This window comes from Canis aureus, chromosome 9, assembly GCF_053574225.1.
Source record: "Canis aureus isolate CA01 chromosome 9, VMU_Caureus_v.1.0, whole genome shotgun sequence".
In the NCBI taxonomy this organism is placed as follows: Eukaryota; Metazoa; Chordata; class Mammalia; order Carnivora; family Canidae; genus Canis; species Canis aureus.
In genome coordinates, this window is record NC_135619.1 from 49,067,874 (window position 1) to 49,079,940 (window position 12,067).

General features: G+C 39.3%; 1 protein-coding gene and 1 long non-coding RNA gene across 18 annotated transcripts in view; one reads left to right on the top strand and one right to left on the bottom strand.

The window, feature by feature from the left end:
- The window catches only part of RGS6 (regulator of G protein signaling 6), a 556,931-nt gene that overhangs the window by 294,882 nt on the left and 249,982 nt on the right, over positions 1-12,067 (top strand). The gene's annotated exons all lie outside the window — the stretch shown is intronic.
- Positions 553-11,946, bottom strand: LOC144320841 (uncharacterized). Its single transcript, XR_013386479.1, has 3 exons — positions 11,872-11,946; positions 2,217-2,320; positions 553-828 (listed from the first exon to the last, which is right to left on the bottom strand). It is a non-coding gene; the product is annotated as an uncharacterized LOC144320841 (long non-coding RNA).

The following is a 12,067-nucleotide window of genomic DNA, read 5'->3' on the forward strand; positions in this document are numbered from 1 at the left end:
ACACCTAGAAGTACTTCACTTTTGTGAATACTTGTCCTAATTAGTCTACCTCCTTTCTTTGAATTCCTCTAACATGTCATGGTATCCCACAAGACGTAGCATGTGGCTGTATGCTTAGATTTCTTTCTAATATATTCTTTTCTCAAATAGAATGTGAGCTGCCTGAAAGCCTGGGTTATGCCTCAGGTCTATTCTTTTGTGTTCCCCAAACACACTTACTAGAAGTATCTGATTGATGGAGATATGTGCTCCCTAGCACCAACAAATCCTTCCATAGTAACTCCTCTACCCTTGAGAACATCATTGTAAGAGCTCTTACAATTTTATATGATCATTGTCTGCCATCTTTCCTGAAACTTTGATCTGAGTGACCAAATTTAACTGCTTATCTTCAAGGAAACAGAGCTTGTTTCAGACATTCATTCTAAAGGCACATGCAGTGAGAAAATGGGAATCAATAGTGGGAGTTAATTTCTGACTTTATCCCCCCATGTAGGTACTTTTACAGCACTGAAGTGGAACTGATTGGAGAGATGCTAGCAGACTCTAAGCTCGGTCAATGAAAACCAGCTTTATTTGCATCTTCTCTCTTGAGGCAGCAGTCTCAAAGTATGATCCAGGGGTCCTCAGGAGTCCCAGAGACCTTTTCAGAGGTTCCATGAGATCAAATACTTTTCACAACATCACCTGGACATCATTTGCTTCTTTCATTCCCCTCTCACAAGCATATACTGGAGTTTTCTGGCTGCTGCCTGACATGTAGTAGTTTAATAGAGTCAGTGTGGAAGCAGAAATGAAAATCTAGTGTGGTCCGTTAAGGCAGATAATCTGTAAAGAGATTTGCAATGAATATAAAACTGTGCCAGTCTTATCACTACATTTTTTGGGGGAAATATTAGTCGTGAAAATATTCTATTTGTTAGCATGTAGTGGGTTTTTTTTTTTTTGTTAACTTTTAAGTATAGCTTTAAGTACATATATTTTTAATTCTTCCAATTAAATCTAGCAAGTAGCACTAAATGTAACCCACAGAAACAAAAGCTCTTTGAGGTCCCTCAGTAAGACTATGAAAACCAAAAATTTTGAATATCTCTGTTTCAGGCCAACTGTACCCATCTATGCCTTTCTGAACTAGTCCATTATTCCACCTTCTACCCATCATGCTGATCAACTCTCTCTTTCTTTCTCTCCTAAGCCAGGTTTTCAGCTCCAACTCAGGAATTTTATCGGATAAAACTTAGCTCCTAATGAAACCTGATGAGGGGCTAACCTGCTGACATGTGTATTTACTCTACAACATGAATAGAATGAAGGATCTATTTGCAGTTGTGTTTTTGATGGCCTTTTGGATTAATGGAGCACAGAGGAGTGGAGTTAATACATTAAATCAAGTAAAGGAATAAGCAACTGCCAAAAAATACCAATGTTTCCTTCTGTTTCATCATCCTTATAGCCTCTCCCATAAATTCCCCTTGTGGATATTCTCCTGGAATTCTCCTACCTTGAATTCATAGGGAATTGGACTTTGTAAATTGGGTGATCAAAAAATCCCAAGCAATATGAAAACATTGACAAGATTTTGCAAAGAAAAATAGTCTAACATCCGATGTAACTTTGATAATAAAAGAAACTCCCAGGATCTAAGAAGGTATAGGAAAATATTCTGGCACTCAAAATTAAATTCATTTACTTAATATTAGGGAAGTAATAGTTATTGATATAGGCCGGTGGGTTTTGACCATGGACACACATTAGACTCACCTATTAGCTTGTGAAATGAAGTGTTCATGTCTGGGCCACTGAATCAGAATCTTGTAGGGCTCAGGTACCTCTCCTACATTTTTAAAGTTTTGGTGAGGTGATTCTGATGCATAATGAGGATTAAGAACTAATGGTACAGCCCAATACATGAGCAAACACCAAACAAAAATCATAATTTTCAAGTGTATGGATTCAATCACTTATTCATTTAGCCTTTATTCAGAGCTAGGACCTGCCCAGAAATTTGAACTACAGTCCTATATAGGACTTTATTTTCTGACTTTATAGGCTAATTGTTAGCCCCAATGGAAAATTTGTTGAAGGTAGAAAGAATTTTTGTTCAATTACTCAATTGTAGTTTACTCCCTGGATAAGCAATGTCATTGAAATGAAGACTCTGAATTAAACTAGAAGCAATGTGTTAGGTTAGTTTTTACACTACAGGATGAATTTACCTGTGTTTCTTTGTCCCAGTGATCCCAACCCATGGGACAGAGATCCCTGGAGGGCTAAGAAAGTATCACAAGGAATGCAAATCAATATAAACATCAAGCATTATCTGTAAACGAAACATATAATAGGATTCACTCACACATATATCAGACTTTTTTTCAAATGTATGCATGGGTTTAAGTGACAGAAAGGATAAAAATTATCAGAAAGCATATGGAACACATGATTCTTTTTATCAATTAATTAAAAAATATTTAATGAGTACAACTATGTACTAAGTCCTGGGTATTGAACAAGATAGCCCCAAGCCACAGACACCCACAGATTAACAGATGATTGTCATCTAATGAGTTGAGTACCAATCCCATTGTATCTATCTGTGGCATAAATTTAGGTGTCTGTAATTCTAGAATAATTGCCTTTAAAGCCAGCATGTCTGCTCTCATCTCCCTGTTAGCCTGTACAAATCTGCTCAAGTGGTAATTAGCCATCCCAGGAGAGAAGTAATGTCATTCACAACTGTCTCAACATTACCTTTAGATATAGTAAGCAATGGTTTGTGATTGATGACTATGATGGTTTTAGCCAAATTCATTTTCTTAGTCTGTAGTTAATCAAAGTAGAGCAATAGTCATGTGGGGTGGGGATAGGGGCACACGGTTGATCCTCAAAATGCATTGACATGAAATGGTTGAAAACACTGATGCCTTCTGATCACCTCCTTTTACAGAGGAGGACTCTGAGGTTCAGAGAAAGACAATGGCTTGTTCTAGATAAACAGCTTATTAACTCTTGGTCCTTGGACTTTTCACTGTACTGAGCTGACTGTAGCATACCAGGGTAACTTCTTACTGTCTTTGCCAGCCATTGCTGCTTTCTCCCCAAATTCTAACATGTAGGGATGGTCAATTATGTTATTACTCCTAATTACTGTTGCTTGTTTGTAAGAGTATTATATATCCCTGTAAGTAGTCAGGTAACTGACAGTGCCTCCTTGTGGTGAAGAGTACACTTCTCCATCTAGTGATTGATGTCAGGCTGGGCCATGTGACTTTCTTTGGCCAATAAAATGTGAACCAAACTGATATAACTATACACATCCATGCTTAAGCTTTAAGAACCATCATGGGATTAAGCCATGCTGTGCCATGCTAAGTCACCTCTGCCATGAAGATGGCATATTGTAACAGGGAATTCTCTACTAGCTTTTGAGGAAGACCCAAATCAGAGCTACAGCCTGCCTATAACTGATATGTAATGTGAATGACAGATAAATTTTTGTTTTGGTAAACCTTCGTGATTGCGAGGTTGTTACTTCAGTGTAACCTAGTGAAAGGTAATTACTACAATAGGCCAAAGATCCACAATTTTGTTCTTAAAGGATCAAATAGTAACTATTTTAGGCTGTAGAACACATACAGTTTCTGTCATAGCTACTTAACTCTATGGCAAAAGTAGCCACAGATATATGAAAACAAGTTGATGTGGCTGTGTTCTAATAAGACTTTATTTACAAACATAGAAAGCTATAGTTTCCCTACCTCCTTGAAGTTGGATATGGCCAGTGAAATTGGATATGACACTTGCTTTGGCTAGTAGAATGTAAGCCATTTTAAGAATTAGTGCAAGTGGTAGCTTCTCTGTCAGCCTGAATCTTGAGAAAGAATATCAGAAAGCTGAGTGCTAGCCGACCCATGTAGCAGGACTAAGAAACAAACCTTAGTGATTTAAACCAGTAAGATCTGTGGAGTGTTTGTTACCACAGCATAACTTGGCCTATATTTATAGATAGAGGTCTCTCTGTTTTAGAGAACCTCTGCTTACTACCATCCCAGTGGTGGCATTCTACATTACTGGCTTCTTTATCGCATTTGGGTTGTTGATCATAATGACAGAATTTACTTAGATGATGTTTTGATTGTGGTAACAGTGTGTGGGGAGGATTGTTCTATTGAACCAACACAACCACAAATATTTTACAAATAGTTCGATTAATGAGTTCTTGAATTTTTTTAAAGTATGAATCCATCTGAAATAATTTTTAAGTTAAATTTGTGGTAGATAAAATCTTTTAGTGGATTGATTCACAAGGCTGGTCTTTGGAAAAACACGGAGGCCATCGTATGAGCTGTATTTTCTGTGGTGTGTAAAGGTTAATTATCAAACTTGGTGCTTGGAGACAAAAACATGAGTTCATAGAAGTCATCACATTATGTAACCAGAAGCGTCTTTCTTCAACACTGTCAAGTCTAGGCCAATGTGTGATGGCCTGCTCAGACCTGTGGCTTCCTTTGCGTTATGCCTTCCCATGTAGAGCTGTGTCTGCTTCTTGGCAGTGAATAGATGAGAGCTGTCCTTTCCACATTCCCCCTCAGATCTGGTTAATTGCTTCTCTGTATAATGTGTCAACCAGCAGCCTTAAACTGTTATCCAATTTGAGCTTGCCAGAAACACCTTTACACCTACTCCGTGAACTCCACTGTTATTTCTGGAAAACCCGATTCACAAGGGGCTCTTTGCCTCCCTTCGTTATGCCCAAGGGAGAGCAAATCAGAGAGAAGCAACAATCTCTCTGTGTCTCAAGCTACAAGTCCTGGGTGGAAGAACAGAATGAAAGATAGAATCCCTTTGTTGCCCAGAGAATACTTAGTCCCTGTGCAGCAATCATCACAGCGAGTGTGGGCTTGTGGGCACCATGACAGTGGCTCATGCTTTTCAGATGTTCTCTATAGCGTCACCTACAATTAGTCTTAGAGTTTTTGTTTTTAGTGAAAGGTAATAGATTAGTGTTTTAATCATGTTACCTTGGGTGAGGTATGGTGAGGCCAGATCCAGATCAAGAGAGAGAAACTGGGGAGTTACAATTTTGTTACAGCTCCCTGGGGGGAGAACACAGGGCCACTCAGTGGAGGCTCCAGGTCGATCGCCAGAGTGGGGTGGGGAACAGTGGACAAGCCTGCTTATTGTGGGTAAGGAAAGGATAAAGCAGAGCAAATGGGTTTAGGATTCGATAATTTAAATAATTTCACAGACTCTGTGGCAAAGGGGCTAATTAATCCTGGCTGTCTGGTACCTGGCCCAAGGTGATTAGGGTGGGTGCACAATGACCCACAGTGTGAGAGCCCCATAAAAGAGGTGACTGGGGATGTGGACTTAATTAGCCACTCAAGAAGGGGAACTGACTGGCCTCAAGACAGCACATAGAAAAACAATAATACAAGAGACACCATGTGTCTCTACTAGGGCAAAGGCCCTAGTACCTGCCACAGTTCTTCCATAAGCTGTGTTTTGTTATGTCTAGTTAGAGTGTCATTAGTGGTTATTTGACTGAAGTCTGTGTTTGTTTAGATAAAAGTTCTGAATTGAGTTTCCTACTGGCTCCCAGAGATGGACAGAGAGACACGTGGATACCTCAGGCAGGCGAGGAAGGGGACACTCACATTCTCCAGCTCATAAGTTTTGGGGAAGCTTTTGAAGAAGCTGATTTTCTGTTAATAAAAATTCCATACTTCTTTCTTTATGTTCAGAATAACTACCATACCCAGTACATATAAAAGAGAATTTTTACTTATTTGTAAAACTTTTATTCCCATTTCACATTTTCTGCCATTCCTTATTAAATAGAATTCATTGCTCACATTTACTAGGGATAGAAATAAGTAATGATTTACAAGGAAAATCCAATTCAAACATCTATATTCTTTCCTGGTTTTTATGTCAGTAAAATGTCTCCCCTTTTTTGTTAGCTTTTCTTTGTGACTTCTTTTGTGATTTTGGAAACATAGAACATCTTCTGACACATGTTAAAAATTCTCAAATTTAAATACTAAACCACTTGTTCCTTGTAAGCAGTATCATACTATGCTTTATTTAGTTTTAGAATTTCATTTGAATATCACTAATAACTACAGGCATCTATCAATTTACTGGTCTTGGGATTTGGGGCAAGATCTGTAACAAAACTCTGTAACACAAATGTGTACCCCTGAAATGTGTCATAGAGATGAGTTGACACCGACAAAGAGGAGTACTTTTAAAAATTTTTTCATGTGATGATTCTTTCTACTTCAGTGGGAGTTTTGCCAGTGTTGTTAGAAGTTGCTGTGGAAACCAGAATTATCTGGCACTATATTTTTGATTTGTTTTAGTGATCTTGTAATGCCCCTCATGGATTATCACCCAGGCAATTACTAGATTGACAATATGTCCTGAAAAAGAGTAGTTTTTGAACTATGTTCCGTGTAGCCCTAGGATTCTTCGAAATTACTTAGAGGTTCTGCTAACCATCTGGATCACATTAAAGCAGGCTCCTTAATAAGACAATAGCTGAGGAGCCGTGAGGGTTGGCCACCCTGGAGGAGAGAGTGGAGGGGTCAAGCTGTCTTGACAACAGCTCTGGTCTAGAAAGAGCAGCCCACCCAGGGCCAGCCCACAAGCCTCACTCCCAGTAATCACGTAGCCACAAAATACTGGAGGTGCATGCAGGATTTGGAAAAAAAAAGAGATTTGCTGCCTAAAAGGCTTAAAAACCACTGCTCTAGCATTGTTTATGAGGAAAGAAACTGAGATTAAGAACAATACAGAATTTGAACATCTAATGTCTTAAGACCTGGGAACATCCTGTGCTCATACAGTTATAATTTAATCAAAATACATTGGAACCACACTATAATTCAATTCTAGCCAAAGAACAGAGTTTTGTACACAGCTGATTCATTTTGGAACACACTCTGGGGATTTGGTTACAGAAAAGTGCAAAGGACTTGTTTGTGTTCCTTCACCCATAAAGCTGCCCCATAGCCTGATTTCAGAGACAGCATTATACCCAGAGCACTCGGTGGACATTTCACTTCGTTTTTACAAGGCTCATTTGAGTTGCACTCTTTATATAATGCATCCACATATTATATTTAGCCAGATTCTGTAGACTGGTTCTCAAACTGGAGTTCCAGATCAGCACGTTAATTTGTAGTTATTAGCACAGTGGATTTTAATGCCTCCCAAAGGGGCATGCTGCATACAATGTACGACTTTAGAGGGCACCATTTGTATCGTGATCATGTTGTGTTCTAGGGAACTGTTCACCTTCACAATGCAATAGCTCTGGGCAAGCCCTTCTCCAACTCCTATAGTATCCAGGGGTGGGTTACATCTGAGTTTGAGACTCCTGCTATGGAACTGTGTTGTTTTGAATAGTCAGTTGAGCATTTGACATGGAGCCAGAACAGATGGGTTGGGTCTTCACATTTCCTGATTCAAGTGTCAATGATCAAGTCAGTTAGCCTCATGCAGGCTCAGTTTACTCAGTTGTCATATGGGATCAGAAATGTCTATTTCACAGAAATAATGTCTATTTCATTGAATGTCTGTTTCAATGTTGTAAAGATCATTTGTAACCTGCTTTGTTCCAAAGAGGATTTAAAATGGACCTATATCTCTGCCTCTCTCTCTGTGTCTCTCATGAATAAATAAATAAAATCTTTAAAAAAATGAAATAAAATGGACCTATACATTTGTATGAAATGCAGCAAGATGACATAAGTTAAAAGTAGATGAGAAATAAAAGTGGACAAAAATGGTTAGGGGGTTGTACCTTCTGTCCAGATCTATATGCTTGCTAGGATTGGGCCATAGATTTGCTTCTGTGCTCTCTGGCAGTCAAAGAGAAAGGGAAAGTTTGGTCATTTTCTTTCATACCAGTGTCCACAAGATCAACAACAAACTGGAACTTAGGAAAAATATTCCTCTTCCAAATACCTTAACTGAAGGAGACTACTCTCAAGGGTCTGCATAGAGAAGATCCTCCATTTTGGAACCAACAATATCTGCTACAAAGGGAGGTCACAAACTAGCAGCCTGCAGATATCAGCATTTGTGGGGTTTATGTTTTGTTTCAACTTGATGTTTAAAAATTTTGATTTAGTATCAATTTGATTCAATACAATATCAGTAGATTTCACAACACCTGAAATTTTAAATTTTCTTTAAAAAAAAATCAGTTAACATCTGAACTGCACACCAAAGTTAGTTGGCCCTGAATAGCAGCTATTTCTTTTAATAAAGATATTTATTTATTTATTTATTTATTTATTTATTTATTTATTTATTTATTTATTTATAGAGCAGTGGGTGGGGCAGAGGGAGAGAGAGAATCTCAAGCTGACTCCATGCTCAGCATGGAGCCCAATGTGGAGCTTGATCTCATGACTGTGAGATGACCTGAGCTAAAATCGAGTTGGACGCTCAACCAACCGAGCCACCCAGGTGCCCCTAGAAGCTACTCTTTTTATGTAACATAAGATTTCAAGTTTGTCACAGTCCCCACTCTTCTCTACTATTACTTTCTACTTTATATTACCTGCTTGGTAACTTAGGCATCTGAGTAAGTGACTCCTATATTAAAACATCCTTATTATAGGCCCAACATTATGTTTTATCCCTGAGAGGACTAATTGAGAGAAGATATTGGGAAATGCCAGCATAGCATACAACATTATACAACAGCAGAAGTGTACAATATTTTCATTGTTAGTCTTCTGAAATCAGGTCATTGAAGGTTAAAGAAAAACACTTAATGAACAAGAATTTGAAATAGCTAATTAAAACTGCTTCAACAAAGTCATAAATCCCCCAAAGTACTTTGCTTCTAGCAAGGAGCTTTCCCAGAGCATCTGCTCCATTTGTTTTCAATCAAATAAAAGTTTAAGAATATTTAATTTAAATATTTGCGTAGCTGTATATTTTAATCAGAAAACAGTATTATAGCAAAGGCATGTTTTATGTAGGCCTTTACATGTATAAAGTATGATTATTGTGCTCTATTATATGGTTATAGTGGTCATCACTATTAGAGCAGAATCCCTGTAAACTTGGTGTTTTAGTCAAGGTGAACTTCTGGCTCATTGACTTTGGTAAGATGTTTTCAGCACTGAGTTGCTAATTTTCTAGCAACATAATTTGAAGTGAGGATGCTGAATGGGACATTTTTAATTATCAGAAGGAATTAATACTCCAAAGTTGAAAATGAGTGATAATTATCTAATGTTCTAAAATGGAGTGCTAGACATGGCTATGGAGTGTTTAATAAAGATGTCAAAACCAGTCTAGTGACTACCAGTCCTATCCCAGCTCTAGCCTACATTACAGATGACTAGTGACTCATAAGGAGATTGGAGACAGTGGTTTCCATAAGGAGCCCTGGGCTTCATAAAGAGGGCTGGGACATTTCCCTCCCAATGCCATGGAGCAAGAAGTGGAGTGCTAAGGGGAGTTTCTCTCATATGGAGACTGGAACAAGAACTCCACTCCCCAGGGGGCTGCCTGCTGAGCTGCCTCCAGCCAGTCAGAGTAGAGCACAGTGAAGACATGGGGGTTTGTAAATATAGAGGCAGGTGTCAGTAGCGGCAAGCTCAGCTTCTGCCCTTTGATGCAGAAAAATGTGTATGTTCTCCTTGAGTCAAGCAACACTGGAAAGGTAGAGAGTTTGAGCAGTTATTGCTATCTTTGCCTGGGAGATAGAACTTTTGGGGTAAGTTGACCCAGGCAGTGGACCCAGACTGTGATGTGCATGCTGAAGTAGGAGATTTTGTGTGTGTGTATGTGTGCATGCACATGAGTGTGTGTGTGCTTGTGCATGAAGTGGAGTGGGAAGGTAGGTCATAAAAGACCAGTCAAATGGTTGTTCAGCCACAATAGGGAACTAGCCCTGGGCAGTTCCATGGGGCCCTGAAGAACCTACAAATGAAAGCTTCCCAGGAAAGTTCCAACATGTGACCACTTGCTTCACACAGCTGAGTTTGATAGTCAAGAGAGAATTGCCAACAGCACAAACTGATGATGTAAAAAGATAGTCAGCCTCCATTCCATTGATGTCTCTCTCCTTGTGCTGACCCTAGAGGAGCTACAAGCAGCCAGGTGATGGGGGGAGCAGTGAGCAAAAGGAAAGGCCACTGCAGGTCACAGAAGATGGGCAGGAGGAGAGAAACTTTGAATTGGCTGAAATTGAAGTTTTGATATGATATCACTAGACCTTTAATAAATGAAAGCACCTCAGTTTCTACAAATGAGACTGTTCTTACAAGTGAAAGTGATTGGAAATCTATGAGGTCTTTCTGAGATGCTGTCCAGCCATAGGGAAGCGAGGTACAACAAAATATGCCACAGATCATGATGAGAGCAAAATGAAACCATATTCTTAAATCCCTACCATTCAATAACCAGTTACCAACCCCATAGAACACTAATGATAACACTCTATAGAAAAATTGATAAGATTCTAATATGAATCTTTCCAAACAAGGGAGCCTCTTCTCTTACCATCTTGAGTATCTTATAACAAATTTTTTTGGGGGGAGGGTGGTTCTTGTCTACAACTGAAGTCTTCTAGCCAAAAAATCAAAATCATCCTCTTGTAAGCTTTACTTGAAATATTTTCTCTTACAATTGAATTAGAGCAAATTGTCTTCATTAGTTAGTGTCAAAGGTGAATTTATTCTAGAGAGTTTTTTGAGTCATGATACATAATAAATTTAAAACAATATTGTGATTTTGATCTTCAGTCATGGTGATTTCGAATGAGGTTATTAAATTACTGTAACTTTTGAAGAAAATATGAAAAAAATTAGCCTAAAGCATCTTGGATTTCTTCCTTTATTATGTTAGAGTCACTAGTGTCTTCTAGCATTTCCAGATTTGGAAGGCAGGCTCTAGTTTCCTCATCATGGCTTTTCTTTTGAGGGCTGTTGGTGGTGAAGAAAGCAGGACTGGGGTGACCCTCACAATGGGACAAACTGTTGGTTGCCTCCTTCAGAAACTTCACAGGGAATGAGTAGTAGGGAGCCTGCTTGAGCAGCCATAACAAAATACCACTGACCAGATGACCCAAACAACAGACATTTGTTTTTTCACAGTTCTGCAGGCTGGAAGTCCAAGATCAAGGTGCCAAGGTGCCAGAGTTGGTGTTTGGTGAGGTATCCCTTCGTGGCTTGTTTATGGCCACCTTCTTATTGTGTCCTCACATGGCCTCTTGTCTGTGCAAGGAGAGAGAGAGTGAGAGTGCAGGAGAGCCCTGGTCTCTCTTCCTCTAAGAACACCAGTACTACTGGATCAGGACTCCACCCTGTGACCTTCATTACCTCCCTAAAGGACCTGTCACCAAATACAGTCACATTGAGGATTAGGACTTCAACATATGAATTTGAGGGAAGACATAATTCAGTCCCTAACAGGGAGGAAGGAAGAAATTCTTTTAAAGTTTCTTAAAGTTGACATGTCTGAAAAGAATATATTTAATCTCCAAATTTGGAAGACTTTTCAAGCCAATTGCTTGTGGAATTTTCTTCACAAGTGACTGAAACCCAGCTCAAATAAGCTGAAGCAAAACTGGATATTTTTTGGCTCACATAGCAGATGGCAGAGGGTCAAATATGTTAGCCACAGCTGGATCCAGGGATTCACATCATCAGGTCTCCATTCCCCTCTCCCCAACCCTGTTTTCCATGGTGTTGGCTTCCTCTTCAGGTGGGTCTTCTCTCTTGGTGGCACTGATGACTTGGGGCTCTAGGCTGACCTGATCCTTAGCATGTACAACTCTAACAGGAGAGCACTCTCTCCCAAGGGTCAACTCTGATTGCCCCTGCATGGGGTGGAGATACTTGCCGGCAGCCTGGACCTCTGCAGTTATGAGCTGGCCGATCCAACAGGTGGGAGAGGACCAGCTCTCAGAGAAGATTCTGGGCAGATTAAACTGTAAGATATGCCACAATCTTAGTTCTAAGTTCTTCCTTCTAAGTTCCTGACATAAAACCATTTGTTTGTACCTTGTACCTTGTAACTTGTATAATTCTATAAAAGT